Source organism: Malania oleifera, chromosome 12 (assembly GCF_029873635.1).
Source record: "Malania oleifera isolate guangnan ecotype guangnan chromosome 12, ASM2987363v1, whole genome shotgun sequence".
NCBI classification, from domain to species: Eukaryota; Viridiplantae; Streptophyta; class Magnoliopsida; order Santalales; family Ximeniaceae; genus Malania; species Malania oleifera.
Window position 1 is genome coordinate 17,936,424 of NC_080428.1, and position 15,732 is coordinate 17,952,155.

A 15,732-nucleotide genomic window follows, 5' to 3' on the forward strand; every position below is an offset into this window, starting at 1 on the left:
GGATTCTTGATGTAGGTTTATTTAGCATGAATAAAGAGCTAAAAATTCTTCGATTGATTCACCAAGAAACCAGGGAAGCTCCTTTCTTTTCTTCAATCTTTCTCACCTTTGAATTACAATGAGGACATTGTTTGGTTTAAGTTTGGGGGTGTGATTTTGTATTTTTTATTGTGAGTTATGTTTATTTTTCTTATGATTTTTTTTTCTTTGCTTGTGATTTTATAAGTCTTGAGTTGTTGGATTCTCTTACCAAGCATGTATTTGAGTATGAATTCTCTATAACACTGAAATTTGTGATTGAGGATGGGATTGAGAAAAATTTTCAAAATTTTTTTTTATGTCAAGCTGAGTCTTGTGGGTACTTTGATTTAAATATTTGTCCTTGAACATAATTGCACACATAGTCATTCTTTTTCTCTATTCCATTTTGCTTATAAAGAGAATGAGTAGAATTGATTGGGTCAGAGGAGTTCAATCTTGCTTTGCTTTAAAATCCGTTGATGGATCCTTGAGGCGAAATCCTAGTTGACACCAATTATTAGAGAAATGATCTAGGCAAAAAAAAAATTGTCATAACCAAAAAAAAAAAACCTTCCCAGCCATCCTGATTATAATGCCATCATTGCATGGTGTATTTCCATAGTCAGCCCTCTTAAGCCTCATGTTACATAAGCCTTTATTTGTTCTTTTGACCACATAAACCATTCCCATTCTGAAGCTTGAAAAACCATGAAATTAAATTCACATTTGGAGAAAATACTTTGGTGGAAACTTACATTTAAAGAGTAGTTTTCGTCAAAAAAACAAAGAAAGAAAGAAAGAAGACTCAATATGTGGAGTATGGATCACTTCAGATTTTGTTAAAGGTGTACTTGGTACTACTTCATTGGTTATAACAACAATATTGTCATCAGTATGAGCATATTGTCGAGAGAGAGTTATGGTGTGAATCTTGAGGATATCTCTTTGATTGTTCTTTCCTCCAAGTATTTTCCCAGTTTGCTTTAATGTTCCTTATCCATTTCTTTCGTAACCCTCACCCAGTGGCCTATCATTACAACCTTGATTAAAGACCTTTTGATCTCTGATTTTGGCGTTGGACTACATTAGTGGAGAGGATTACTAAAAATTGGACCTGTGGGGTTAAGTTTTGGGAGAATTCTTCTGGTTTCAGTTATTCTACCGTTATCTGAATTTGCTAGTGGTTTGGAGTTAAATTGACTATATCACACACATACTCAAGGTCTTAGCCTTTGGTTGAAGTAAACATCTAACTCTTGCTTGACAAATTGCTAATTTTTTTTATTGATTTTTTTGCCATCTTTGATGTTAAAAGAGTAAGATACTAGTAATGAAATCTAAATTTAGATCGTAGCTTGGTGAGTGATGATACTACTCTATGAGGTCTTTTATTTTGTTTTCTTTTGTTTGAGGACAAACAAAGCTTTAAGTTTAGTGGTGTTTGATGAGTGGCATAAATTAGAATAATTTAGCACTTCTTAACTTTAAACTTTGGTCTAATTTTATTAATTTTTTCCAATTTAGGGTCTCACTACGATCACTTAATTTTATTACAGATTTGAAGAAAAGAAAGAAATTTTTTTGGAAATCAAATATGGAATTAAAAATGTTTGAGAAGTCGTGCACTACACAAGGAGACGTCGCATGCACTACACAGGTCGTGAGCATAAATAGAAGTCGTGTACAAGTCATGCATGAAATAAAAGTGGAGAGTCGTGAGCTATTAAATAAACGTGGGCTTGTGCATGGTTTTAAAAGAAGAAAAAATAAATAATAAATAATAAATAATAATAATTATTATTATTATTATTATTATTATTATGAGTACTGTAGAGACCCGAAGAATTTTACCGAATTAAATAATAAAAGAAAGGAGAGAAAAAGAATTTTAAAAAGGGATTTCAGTAGGGTCTCGTCAATGAGTGTAGAAGTGCTCATCGACAAGCAAGGCTCTTGGGCTCGTCGACGGGGACACGTGTCTCGTTGACGAGAAATTACCAAGAGAACTTCTTCCAGAGCCTGAAACTCGTCGATGAGAAGAAGGTGTTCGTCAACGAGACTATCGCTTGGACTCATCGACAAGGAGATGTCACTCGTAGACGAGACCATGTGGATGAGCAATCTCTATAAGGCCAAGAATTCATTTTTCTTGCGAGAAACATGTAGGAATCCTCTCTCTCTCTCTCTCTCTCTAAACCCGTCCCCCTCTGCCTTCTCTCTAGGTTTTTGGCCCAATTCTTTGTTGGTTCGACGATCCGAAGCCGCCATGCTACTCCTGGAGGTTTCTCTTCATATCTACAGGAGTAGATCATTGGTTAGGCCAACTTGGGCACCATTCCAAAATTTGGGTAAGTTGATTATTTTAAGTTTTATTAGGTTTTTGGTGTTTCTGGACTAAGGAGAATATGTTAGGGAAGATAATACTGAAGTTTTGTTGGAAAAAATGTAAATTTCAGGATGTTGAGTTGGGAACACCACGGGTGTAGTTTTAGAGTAATTGGTGGGCTTTTAAATAAGTCAGGTAAGGGAATAAATTAAGTCAGTAATTTTCATGAAATTGTTTACCATATTACAACATTTATTTTTAGAAATTATGTATGTATTAGCATAATGTTTGTGAATACTGCAGTTGAACAGGAAAATGGATTTAATGTTATTTATCAAGAAATATGATTTCAAATCAAGTTTTATGCTTAAAAACATTATTCATATTTGTGTGGCATGAGTATAATTTTCATGAAACTGTATTATATTAGAATAATGTGATTTCCCCAAAATAAGCATGTTTTTCTTAGTTTTCAGGAAAATCATGAAAATAGTATAGGAACTATGTTTAAAGTATGGTATTGAAACAGTACAGGGATTTCAAATTATGTATGTTAAAATATATGTCAACGTAAGGGCCGTGATTTTACATGATATAATATGCCAGCGTAAGGGTCGTGGTTTTTACATGATATACTATGTTGGCGTAAGGGTCGTAGTTTTATAAGATATGCTATGTCGGCGTAAGGGCCGTGGTTTTACATGTTATACTATGTCGGCGCAAGGGCTGTGATTTACAAAATATAATCTTTCGGCGCAAGGACCATGGTTTATATGATATGGTTTGCAAAAATTCATGAAAATATTATCATGACAGATATTATTATGAAACAGCTATGTATCATTATTTGAAGTTTACTATGTGTGAAACAGCTATGTATCATTATTTGAAGTTTACTATATGTTATCAGAACCCGGATGGCTTGGTTTAGGCTTTCACGAAGCACGGTACCATAGCTATATGTTCATGATCATGTATAATGTTAGTGCTACCACATGTTGTAAGAGTCTGTGGGAGAACGGCAGTCGATGTGGTTTTATGGTAGTGTAGGCGTCCCTCTGGTAGTTCAGACTAAGAGGAGCAGACCCATCATACTTACAGACTTATGTTGATCTAGCGTGGTCATCCATCCATTGCTAGGTCCTGTTTTTGGGCCACACAACCTAATCATATGGGGGTAAGACATGACACCAGCTAGCTATCCATCCAGGGTGTTATTTCATGTATAGTTATATAAGATGATTTTTATGTAGAGAAACTTAGTATGTTATACCATGTTATGATAAATTATGTTTTATTCAGATATGATACAGATAGTTTTACCGAATATGATTTATGTACTGTTACATGTATAACACGATAATACTCATGATATCACACACTGATATTAGTTTATTTCCCTTACTGAGAGGTATCTCATCCCAGTTATATAAAAATTTTAGGAAACCCAGATAGAGGAGAGGATAGAGTTCCGCACTGTTAGAGGTCAATAGTCATACCCTGTCAAAAGGGTAAGTCGTTATGCTAGGGTCTGATGGATTTTTGGGTTATGACCCTAGGGCACTTTTTGGTTTTTTTTTTTTTTTTTTTTTTATGTGTATATGTATATGATAGGTTTGATAGAACTCTGGTATTGTGTTGGTTGGATGATTTGATATGTATATGATTTTATGTTTTCCACTGCTTAGGTATAAGAGTTGTATTTCAAGTATATCCTTGGTACCCATGGGTTCAGGTTGATCATGTTTTGTTAGCTAAACAGGATATTAGGATTATTATTATGGTAAAATAGGCAGGTTGTCACATGTACACCTTGAATCAAAAGAAGAAATGTCAAAATTAGTGGGCTTTGAAAAGCCCACATGAACAGTGCCATGCAAGGGAGGTGAGGCGTGTAAAGAAAATAAATAAAGGAGGAGGGCTTCTTTGCTGGAAGATGGGCCTAGGAGGAATCAAATGAGCCAACCTTGGGGAATAAAAGGTGAGCTGGGCCATTACGTGAACAGGAGGCTGTGAAGCTGGATGTGACTACGTGCGCTAGCAATCCATACGCTAGGGTTTGCTGGGTCTTCAATAAAGGAAGGATTTTTAGAATTATTTGGGTCTCTCTTCTTGGAGCCCGGGAGGCAGCAGTGATAGCAAGAGATCTTTCTTTGAGGATTTTGGGGGCAACTCTGAAGAAGGACAACACGCACAGCAGCGTGGGGGATTCGGAAGGTAGCAAAGGGAGGCAAGCACTTCTTTTTGGTGTCTGGTGCGTGTGCACAGCAAGGAGAAAAAAAAAAAAGGAGGCTTTCTTTTTGGCTTCAAAGGGCAACAGTTCTTGGTGTTTTCTTGAAGCATGAATGCTGCACAAGACGGCTAGGTTGTATGTGATTTTTCTTCCATTCCCATGAAAAAAGAAAATATGGTGAATTCGTTTATGTGGGATTTAATTTTGAGCATGAACTAATTTTCTTATTTCTAGGAAAACGATGTAATCTAGCTTCAAACTATGCTTGCTTTTCTATGCTAATCTGAAGTAATTTTCTTCCATGTTTGTTTGATTTATTCTGGGCTTATTTTTTTTTATTAATCGGCCATTAATTAAATCATTTCAATCCTATTATTTTCTATCGAAAGAAGGAATTATAGGATAGATCTTGAATATTTCGGCATAGGTAAATATAGAGATTGAGAGACTTGTATGAACATATGTAGTATTAAAATCGTGGGTCTTATTGTGTTCTTGTTTTATTAATTTGCATACTCCTATGTTGAATGATGAACAAGAATAGTTTCCAATTGACTATCAAAAGAGGTTTTTGGAAGAATTTGAGATTTGCTAACAAGTAGAGAAAATTAATTTTTGTACTGAGGCGTGCATGCAGGTTCACCTTACACGTGTATTTGAACAGAAAGCCATATCATGATGGTGTATGATGATCAAGCAGAAGAATGAAAAAAATTGTGTTGTAATTGTAATTATTTTTACTTTTCCTCATTCTAGGATGTAATTTTATTATGAACTGTACCCCAATGTGGCTTGTAATAATGTGCATCATGCATGATAGGTAGGTATGCTCTAAACGACCTTAGTTGGACTTTAGGTTCCTACACACAGTGTGCAAAGTCCCCAATATCACATAAATATTCAGGGAAATTAATAGAAGCAAAATTGGACTTAATAGGTTAAATTTATGAGAGGTCAGGTGACCAAACCCATTGTGTTCAAAACACTTTGGGCGACCGAACCATGGACAGGTCAACAAGTTAACCTACATTCGGCAGACTGAACCAAAATGTACACATCTTCCACGGTCGATCGAACCTGTATCAAGTCACTTTTCACCAACCCGGGTGCCCGAACATTTCGTTCATTTTAGCCTCGGGCAACCGAACTTCAGACCAGGCACCCAAAACACAGTCTTTTGGAGGAATCGCCCCATTCAACAAACCGAAGTAAAATTCAGGCACCCGAACCATAAAATGACCTTTTTGCACTGTGTCTATTCGAGCACCTGAACTTAGGCTCGGGCACCCAAAACTCTTGGGTTGGATTTATTTTTACCGAGATTAAAGAGGGGTAAACAGGGTTAATTTTCTTAATTGGTTTTCAAACAAAATTAATAATACCATATATGTCCCCAACGGTCATAATTTGCCCCTTGCCTATATATACTAGTTCATTTGCAAAAATTAGCAAGGATTAGCAAAATCATTAAGATCAAATTCTCTCAAATTTCCAAAATTCTATTTTAGCCTATACTACTCTCATACACTCAAAAGCTTCATTTTTCTTGATTATCCAAGAGTTGTGAGTATGCTTAGAGTTTTGTGCTTCATTCTCATTAGCTTAATACTCTCATTTGTCGTGCTTATTGTTTAATTTTATTATTGAGAGTAAAGCTTGAAGTTCTCTGAATGATTTTATTTTAATAAATCTTGCATGTGAAGACTTAGAGGCTTGTGGTTCTTGCATTCTCATTGCAAGTTATCTTAGCCCGTATTTTTGTGTGCAAAAATTATTTTCAAGTTTGCATTCAAACATCTCTGGTGCTTAGATTATTGAGAACATATTATTAAGGTTGTTTGAATCATATTACTAGCATATTTGAAACCCTAAACTAATATTGTGATATTCAATACTGTGTTTCAAAGCTTGCTTATATATTCACTCTAGATCTTGATTGCTTATCCATACTTGACTTAGTGTTAAGCATATATTCATAAGCACCAAGCAATATTTACATATCATTCGTGCTTGGGTTATTATTTAAGCTATACTGTGGTACATATCTGCTTATGAAGAAGCATATTTTCGTGTACACAAAATTTTATACATATTTGTTGTATTCCAGACATGGGTCTAAAGAGGGAGACTAGCCCTGTTGAATAGTCCCAGATTGGCTTAGACTCGGTTAGAAAAGTTAGGTGCACCATCCTGGTAAGGTGTAGGCTGAGGTCAGCCCCGCTAATTGACTTGGTTGTAAATAGTGCCACTCCACCCGTTAAGTGAGCCATAGTGAAATCCTCATGCTGGTGAGCCAAGGTGGGGACGTAGGCACTTTGGCCGAACCCTGATAACATATCTGGTGTCAATTTATTTTCTGCACTTTATTTTCTGTACCTGCATGTTTATTCTTATTGATTAAATATCTGTTTGGATTGAAATTGCTTAGACTGCCCTTAGGTTACGTAATACTGATTGTTGGATTAGTTAAACCTAAGTATAATTTTTAAATCTCCAATTCACCCCCCCCCCCCTCTTTTGGGATTGCACCAAAGCTAACATTTGTTATCAGAGTCTCATCACTTAGACTTAAACGTTATTTAGTAAAAGATCATGATGGCTCATGTTAGGGCATCCCCTTCATGTAAGGGAAGGTTAGTCACACACCCTCCAGTATTCTGTGGTGAAAACTATGCTCTATGGAAATTAAAAATGATTGTATTTGTGAAAGCTTTAAATTTGAGGTTTTGGAAAGTCAATTATCAAGGTGATATTGTGCCTGTAAAAACGATTGATTGTGTTGATGTTCCTAAATCTGAATATGAGTTGGATGATAATGATAAAAACTTAGTGCAAGTGAATTTTGATGCTATGAATACCTTACTACATGCTTTAGATTCTGATATTTTATGTGAGGTTATGGAATCTAGCAATGCTAAAGAAATATGGGATGAACTTGAGAGGAGATATGGAGCATCCATGCAAAATAAAGTGATTACTCCTTGTGACTTAAGCTCTATGGATCTTAAAGGAGGTAACCAGTGCTTTGTTGCTTTAACTAATGATGAGGTAATCTCTACTCCTTCCATTTTATTAGATAAATCTGAAAAAGATTCATGTGATGAGTTGAATGACATATCTGATTCTGAATCATGTGATAGCACTAATAGTGAAAGCATGCCTACTTATGAAGAACCGCAAATTAAATATGTTAGAATTCATAAGTCACTTGTTAAATCTAATAAGAAATATGTTGCTTTGGAGAACAAGTATGAAGCATGTATGAAAGAATGTGAATCTAAGTTCTAGCTAAAAGAGAAAATGACCTGAAAATCAAAAGATTAGTGAGTAAGAATGAATCATTAGAAAAAGAAATGACTATCTTGAAATCTAAAATTTCTAATGATAATAATAAAGATCTTTTGATTGCAGAACTTGAACAAAAAGCAAACAATATGACTAAAGAGTTCATTAAATTACAAGATGTTTGCAAAGGTCTTAAAAACTTGAACATGCAAGAGTTAAAAAATAAAATAAAAGACCAAACTAAGATCATCCACATTCACTGGAGGGAAGGACAACTTTGATAAGTTGCTATGACAATAGAAGATGATCTTAGATAGGGAAGGTATAGGATACAACGGAGTTAGAAATAAGAAGAATACAAATTTGTATACGTGGTACTTTGTGAAAGAAGCTGATAATTATGCTAGTACCTCCTCCAGTCCTTATACCCATACCTAATGTGCATTGTGTAAAAAGAAAGGACATATCAAGTTTGATTGTGCATTTAAAAGAAAATGGGTCAGATTGAAACAAGTATGGAGGGTGAAAGAAAAATCCAAACCCGACTTTTCTTTACCCAAAAATGTTCCCTAGTGTCCATAGGGTAGGTTAGGGAGACTCCATAAACCCTAGGTCTCATATTTAAATCATAGGGGGTCTTTCCATATGAGAAAAGGTCAAAAGAAAATGTGTTGACCAAGTTCGAGCTGCTAAACTTTTTGTGTTTTGGCATTTCAAGCAACAGAACTTGAAGTTTGACCAAGCATGTTGACCTCACTCGGGCAGCTGAACTTTTCAGTTCAAAATCATTTGGGCAACTGAACATATATTTGGGTAACTGAACTGAAAAAGACGCTTGAAATTCAGCTGACCAAATCCTTATTCGGTCAGCCAAATAGACTCAGCACCTCGGATAATCATTGCAGTTTGGGCAACTGAATTCCTGTTCAAGCACCCGAACCGCACTATATAAATGATTTCACCCACGGAAAAGGCCTCATTATCACTCCACTTTTGAGAGCTCCTCCGGTTTTCCTCACTTCCAGCCACTCTATTTTCATTCCTTGCCTAGTGCCTTTTAGAAAAACTTATTCCCACCATGTCTAAAGACCAAAGACACATTGCGCTTGACCAATGGTTCCGTACACCTGAGAGACGGATCAAGTATGATAAAGTTTTCCACCTCAAGGACCTCATCCTTGGTAAGGTACTATACATTCAATTTATGCAAACGTATTTTAATAATATATTAGACATGTTCAGATACCAAGGATGGTATGAGTTCATAAGTTTCTAGCCTAGGGGGATCTACCATATACTCGTCAGGCTGTTCTAGGCCAACATTGGGCAGGATGACCAAGGTTGCTACTCGAGGGTGTTTGAGACAGACATTCGGTTCAATGATGCATACTTGGTAGAGGTGTTTGATATCCAGTGAGGCAACTTCGACTGTTCTGACTCCACCTCGACCTGGATAAATAGGCAGGACTTCACCGTGAGCACTTTCATAAATCTTGTGATATGTCATCCTGTGGTAGATCTTGTGCACACCCCTAGTTATAGATCATTGACTCTGGAGGCAAAGGTGGTACACCACTTGATTTTATATAATATCTTGCCGAATTCAGAGTCCAGGGATCATGTCTCATACCTAGACTGCTTCGTCATGTGGTGTTTATTCACTAGGAAGAAGCTAGATCTTCCTAGACTAATCCTCAGGTGGATGTTTGTGAAGACTGTGGGAAAGAGGATCATAATTCCATATGGAGGCATCCTATCTAGGATGTTTGTTAGAGAGAGAGTTACAAGGGCTCCATACGCAGTATTAAATAATATAAAGAGCACCGACGTCTTCTCCTCCACCACTCTAAAACTGATGGGGTATGAGCTCGCAGGCAACATGTGGTTACCTACTATTCCTGAGAGAGGATCAGGGGCTCAGAAGATGCCACAGGAGCATCCCCATGTTCTGTCGAACGCTGATATCATGGCGGCCATCACCAGTCTCACAGCATCATTTCAGGAGTTTAAGACCTCCATGACAGAGTAGGCATCCTCCTCCTCACCCAGACTTGATGCTCTCTATGGTGAGTTCTCTGAGTTCCACTCCGATGTGCGGGCGAACTTCCACATCCTCAGTGAGCACCTGAAAAAGATGAATGACGAGGACATCGACAAGGACCAGATGGAGGTGAGTGTTGATGAGGACGACGATCACGATGATGGTGAGACTTAGAGGAGTATTTGGAGTTCAGTTGTTTTACATTTGATCTATCTTATGCATTATTTACATGCATTTATATTTGGGGTTTGTAATACCTAAAACAGCTTTTTATTTTTGTTTTTCGGCTATACACACTCACCACACACATACACAGATACATACAGATACTATCTTGTGGTGATTTTCATGTTACTTATATTTATATATATCTAATAGTTTATTGTCTTGCATGCTTTGATATATATATATATATACATGCTTATCAGATTGAAAGTCTCCTGCATGGCGGATGCAGTTGATGTGAAATTGCCTGCTAGTAGATATATTAGATTCTCGCATGCTCAAAACTTGTGATATACTGTCTAGTTGAGAATCTTTTTGTGCAAGTTTAATATGGGAAATGTCTTGTTTACAGACGGCATGCTACCAGATTTTTGGTAGACATTTTTCCAAAATATTGAAATGTTTTCTAAAATGAAAATGGATGTGCATGTAATTTATGGTTTAGATTTCAAAATGTCTGCACTTAGCTCATTTTAATTTGAATCATTTGGAACTGCTTGTGCATACATATTTAAATTATTTGAAATTGGCAGGTTTTTATGGGATAAATCACATTTTTAGACAAAATGCTACCAAAAATTTTTTAAAATCACTGCACATATCCTATATCTTTTATAAATGTTGAATATTTCAAAACTTAAGTTGTGCTTCTAGAATAACATACTTGTATTGTGTTCAAGGTATAAGTTTAAAGAAAATGCACAATCTTAGGGGGAGCCACTTTGCTTTAAAACATACAGCTCTAAGAAAATGAAATGTATTCAGTACTATAATTCTATATCTTGGGGAAATATGTCAACAATTGGTATCAATGCGTACACTTGTAAACTTTAACAATTTGTATCATATTTTTCTAATAAGTGGTAATAACAATTGTTATAACATTTGGTATCAGTCCCACATTTCTTTTCTTGCTTTATATCTTGTGGGAATACATTTTTTTGCTGACAAGCGAAAATCAAAGATGATTATGACAGATTAAATATGTAAATCTTTTTGAAAGGATGAGTGAAAGCTAAATGAAAATTAATTTTCATCCTTACATAATCATCAATTGGGAGAGAAAAGGCAAATTAAACAAAGTGGTAACAACTCATAATTGGTATCAGTTGATGTCCTAAGTCTTTTGTGTTGCATGATAATATTAGCTCATTGACTTATGTACTGTTTGAGTTGATTGAATGTAATTTGCTATATATTGTTTTTTGAAACTCAAAAAAGGTCACTTAGGTTCAAAGTTATTTTGGGAATATTCTATTTTCAAACGGCATGATCCTGAATTTTTCAAAAATCTTCCCAATGTATCTTTTGTATCTAAATGATTTTTTTTTGCTTCATGCTATATTTCTTAGCCTTTTTTGCTGTTTCCAAAAGAGGAAGAAGAGGCAAAATTGGGTACATTGATAAATTATAAATTTAAAAAAAAAAATCAATTGAGCTTTAAGTCTCTTTATGCATATAGTCAAGGGGAGCCTTTCTTGGTTGTACCAACTTTTGCATAAAGTATTTGTCATCATCAAAAAGGGAGAGATTGTGGACCTAGTTGGTCATATTCCAGTTTTGATAATGACAAATACGTTTAGTACTAATTTTTGTACTGAGGCTTGCATGTAGGTTCACCTTACGCATATATTCGAACAGAAAACCACATCATGATGGCGTACGGTGATCAAGCCAAAGAATGAAGAAAATTGTGTTGTAATTGTAATTATTTTTATTTTTCCTAATTATGGGATGTAATTTTGTTATGGACTGTACCCCAATGTGGCTTGTAATAATGTGCATTATGCATGATAGGTAGGTATGCTCAAAACGACCTTAGTTGGACTTTAGGTTCCTGCACATAGTGTGCAATGTCCCCAATATCACATAAATAATTAGGGGAATTAATTGAATCAAAATTGCACTTAATAGGTAAAATTTGTGAGAGGTCGAGCGACCGAACCCATTGTGTTTGAAATACTTCGGCGACCAAACCATGGACGGGTCAACAAGTTTACCTGTGTTCGGCAGACCGAATCAAAATGTACACATCTTCCACGGTCGACCGAACCTGTATTAGGTCACTTTTCACCAACCCGGGCGCCTAAACATTACGTTCATTTTAGCCTTGGGCAACCAAACTTCAGACCGGACACCCGAAATGCGGTCTTTTTAAGGAATTGCCCCATTCAGCAAACTGAAGTAAAATTTAGGCACCCAAACCATAAAATGACCCTTTTGCACTGTGTCTGTTCGGGCACCCAAAGTTAGGCTTGGGCACCTGAAACTCTCGGGTTGGATTTATTTTTACCGAGATTAAAAAGGGGTAAACAGGGTTAATTTTTTTAATTGGTTTTCAAACAAAATTAATAATACCATATATGTCCCCAAAAGTCATAATTTGCCCCTTGCCTATATTTACTAGTTCATTTGCAAAAATTAGCAAGGATTAGTAAAATCATTAAGGCCAAATTCTCTCAAATTTCCAAAATTCTATTTTAGCCTATACTACTTCCATACACACCCATACACTCAAAAGCTTCATTTTTATTGATTATCCAAGAGTTGCGAGTGTGCTTAGAGTTTTGTGCTTCATTCTCATGAGCTTAATACTCTCATTTGTTGTGCTTATTGTTTGATTTTATTATTGAGAGTCAAGCTTGAAGTTCTCCCACTGATTTTATTATATTATGTGGGAACTTAGAGGCTTGTGGTTCTTGCATTGTCATTGCAAGTTATCTTAGCCTGTATTTTTGTATGCAAAAATTATTTTCAAGTTTGCATTCAAACATCTCTGGTGCTTAGATTATTGAGAACATATTATTAAAGTTGTTTGAATCATCTTACTAGCATATTTGAAACCCTAAACTCTAGATATTGATTGCTCATCCATACTTGATTGAGTGTTTAGCACACATTCAAAAGCACCGAGCATATTTACATATCATTCGGGCTTGCGTTATTATTTGAGCTATACTATGGTACATATCTGCTTGTGAAGAAGCATATGTTCTTGTAAACAAAATTTCATACATATTCGTTGTATTCCAGGCATGAGCCTGAAGAGGGAGACTAACCCTGTTGAATAGTCCAGGATTAACTTAGACATGGTTAGAAATGTTAGGTGCACCATCCTGGTAAGGTGTAGGTTGAGGTTAGCCCCGCTAATTGACCAGGTTGTAAATAGTGCCGCTCCACCCGTTAAGTGAGTCGTAGTGGAATCATTGTGCTGGTGAGCCAAGGCAAGGACGTAGGCACTTTGGTTGAACCCCGATAACATATCTGGTGTCAGTTTATTTTATGCACTTTATTTTCTACACTTGTATGTTTATGCTTATTGATTAAATATCTATTTGGGATTGAAATTGCTTAGGCTTCCCCTAGGTTGCGTAATATTGATTATTGGATTAGTTGAACCTAGGAATAATTTTTAAATCTCCAATTCATTCCCCCCCCCCCCTCCCCTCTTAGGATTGCACCAAAGCTAACAGAACTCTTAGGACTTATTTCAGGACAGCATCGTACACCCTTTCAAAAATCCAACAACTTGTGAAATAAAGCATGATTTATTGTGTTTTTGCTAGTTAATTAAATTCTTACTTTAAAGTATTTTGAGTGTATGTGCTTGTGTGAGGGTTATCAGTAGGACTAGGCCACCTTTACTCGTCCTACATCACAGGGATATTTGAGGAATTTTTCTAAATCATCAGTGATTTGAAACAAGTTGACATGAAGTTCAAAGATGAAGACAGGGCGTTGATGTTACTAAATTCCCTACATGCTTCTCCTATGTAAGAAAATTTGGTTACAACTCTGATGTGGGGAAAAGAAACTCTCAAATTGGAGGAGATCACAAGTGCTCTTTTAGTTTTTTATCATAGGATGAATTCCAATGATGAGAATTTACAAGATGAAGGGCTTGTGGTGAGGGGTAATTAGGAACGTGGGAGAAATAATGTAAGAATAATGTGAGGAAAATACTACAGTGCTAAAAGTTTGCTTCAAGGCACGTTACAATGTCGTTTTCCTTAAAACATTATTTTCCCCCACCAAATTGGTGTGTATTGGGTCAGCATATACGTTTCTAAGATAATATGATCTGATATCAATTTGCGTTATACACAGATGCAAACTGATCACAAACACCTTTAGAGTAATCTGAACAAATTTTCTAGAACTCTATCTCTGCAGAAAATAGAAACTAGATTTTAAGAAGATATAATTTATGGAATGATTTGAGAGAAAGAGAAGTAGAGAATGATGAATTTTCTTATGTTTTTCATGGAGTTAGCTCTGTCATTATATAGCCAAAATCATGCCTTTTCTGAAAGGTTGCATCTATTCCAAAAGGTTGCATCCATTCCAAAAGGTTGCATCTATTCCAAAAGGTTGCATCCGTTCCAAAAGGTTGCACCTGTTCCAAAAGGTTGCATCCATTTCAAAAGGTTGCATCTCTTAACATATTTTAAGAAATAATTCCACCTTGTCATTTATTAATGACCTTTCCTTTTCCACTTTTTCCGATATGGGATGAACCCACGTAACCTTAAATGCTTAAGAAAATTCATCAAAAGAAGACTTTGAAAACCCACCAATAAAATTGTATATTTTAGAAAATATTTCAACAAACAAGTCTAGGAGTAGATTAAGTAACAATAAATCTCGATCTAAATCCAAGAAGAGGAAGGACATATGGTGTTGTAAGTGCAAGAAAAAGGGACACAAAAAATGAAATTGTCTAGAGAAAAAGAAGGGGAATACAAAGAATAAAGGGGTTGATCAAAGTTTGCGAATGTAGTGGAAGAAGAAAACTTAAAGGGCGGTGACAGGGATATGCTTCCTATTTCATCTAGTTCAAATCATCTCACAGATTCTTGAATTTTGGATTCATCATGCTCCTATCATATGACACCCAATAATGATTGGTTTGACACCTAGGGATTAGTAAATTCTGGTTCTATTTTGATGGGTAACGATACATCATGCAAATTTGTTGGAATAGGGAATATCATAATTAAAATGTTTGATGGTATTGTCATAACATTGTGTGGTGTTTGACATATACCGAATTTAATGAAGAATCTGATTTTATTGGGCACTTTATATCTGCAAGTAGAGTAATGAAGGTGGGTAAAGGTGTCTTAACAATGATGAAAAGGAAGAAACTAGCAGGAAATATTGATACACTGCTAGGTACCACAGTTGTAGGTGGAGTTGTAGCTATAGAGTCTAAGTCAGATAGTACAGTCTTGTGGCATATACGATTAGGTCATATGGGTGAGCGTGGAATGATGGAGTTTTATAAAAGGAATCTATTTAAGGGTGTCAAAACATGCAAGCTTAATTTCTACAGGTATTTTGTTCTTGGAAAACATATTAGGGTGCTGTTCAAGACAGCCACACACAAAAGAGAAGGAATTCTTGACTATGTTCATAAAAATGTTTGAGGGCTAGTAAAGGTAGCATCACAAGGAGGACATATGTATTTCGTGAGTTTTATTAATGACTACTAATGAAAGGTTTGGGTGTACTTCATGCGGCACAAGTCAGAAACATTTGTCAAGTTCTAATTGGGGAAAGCTAAAGTAGAAAACCAAACAGGGAGGAATACTGTTAGCT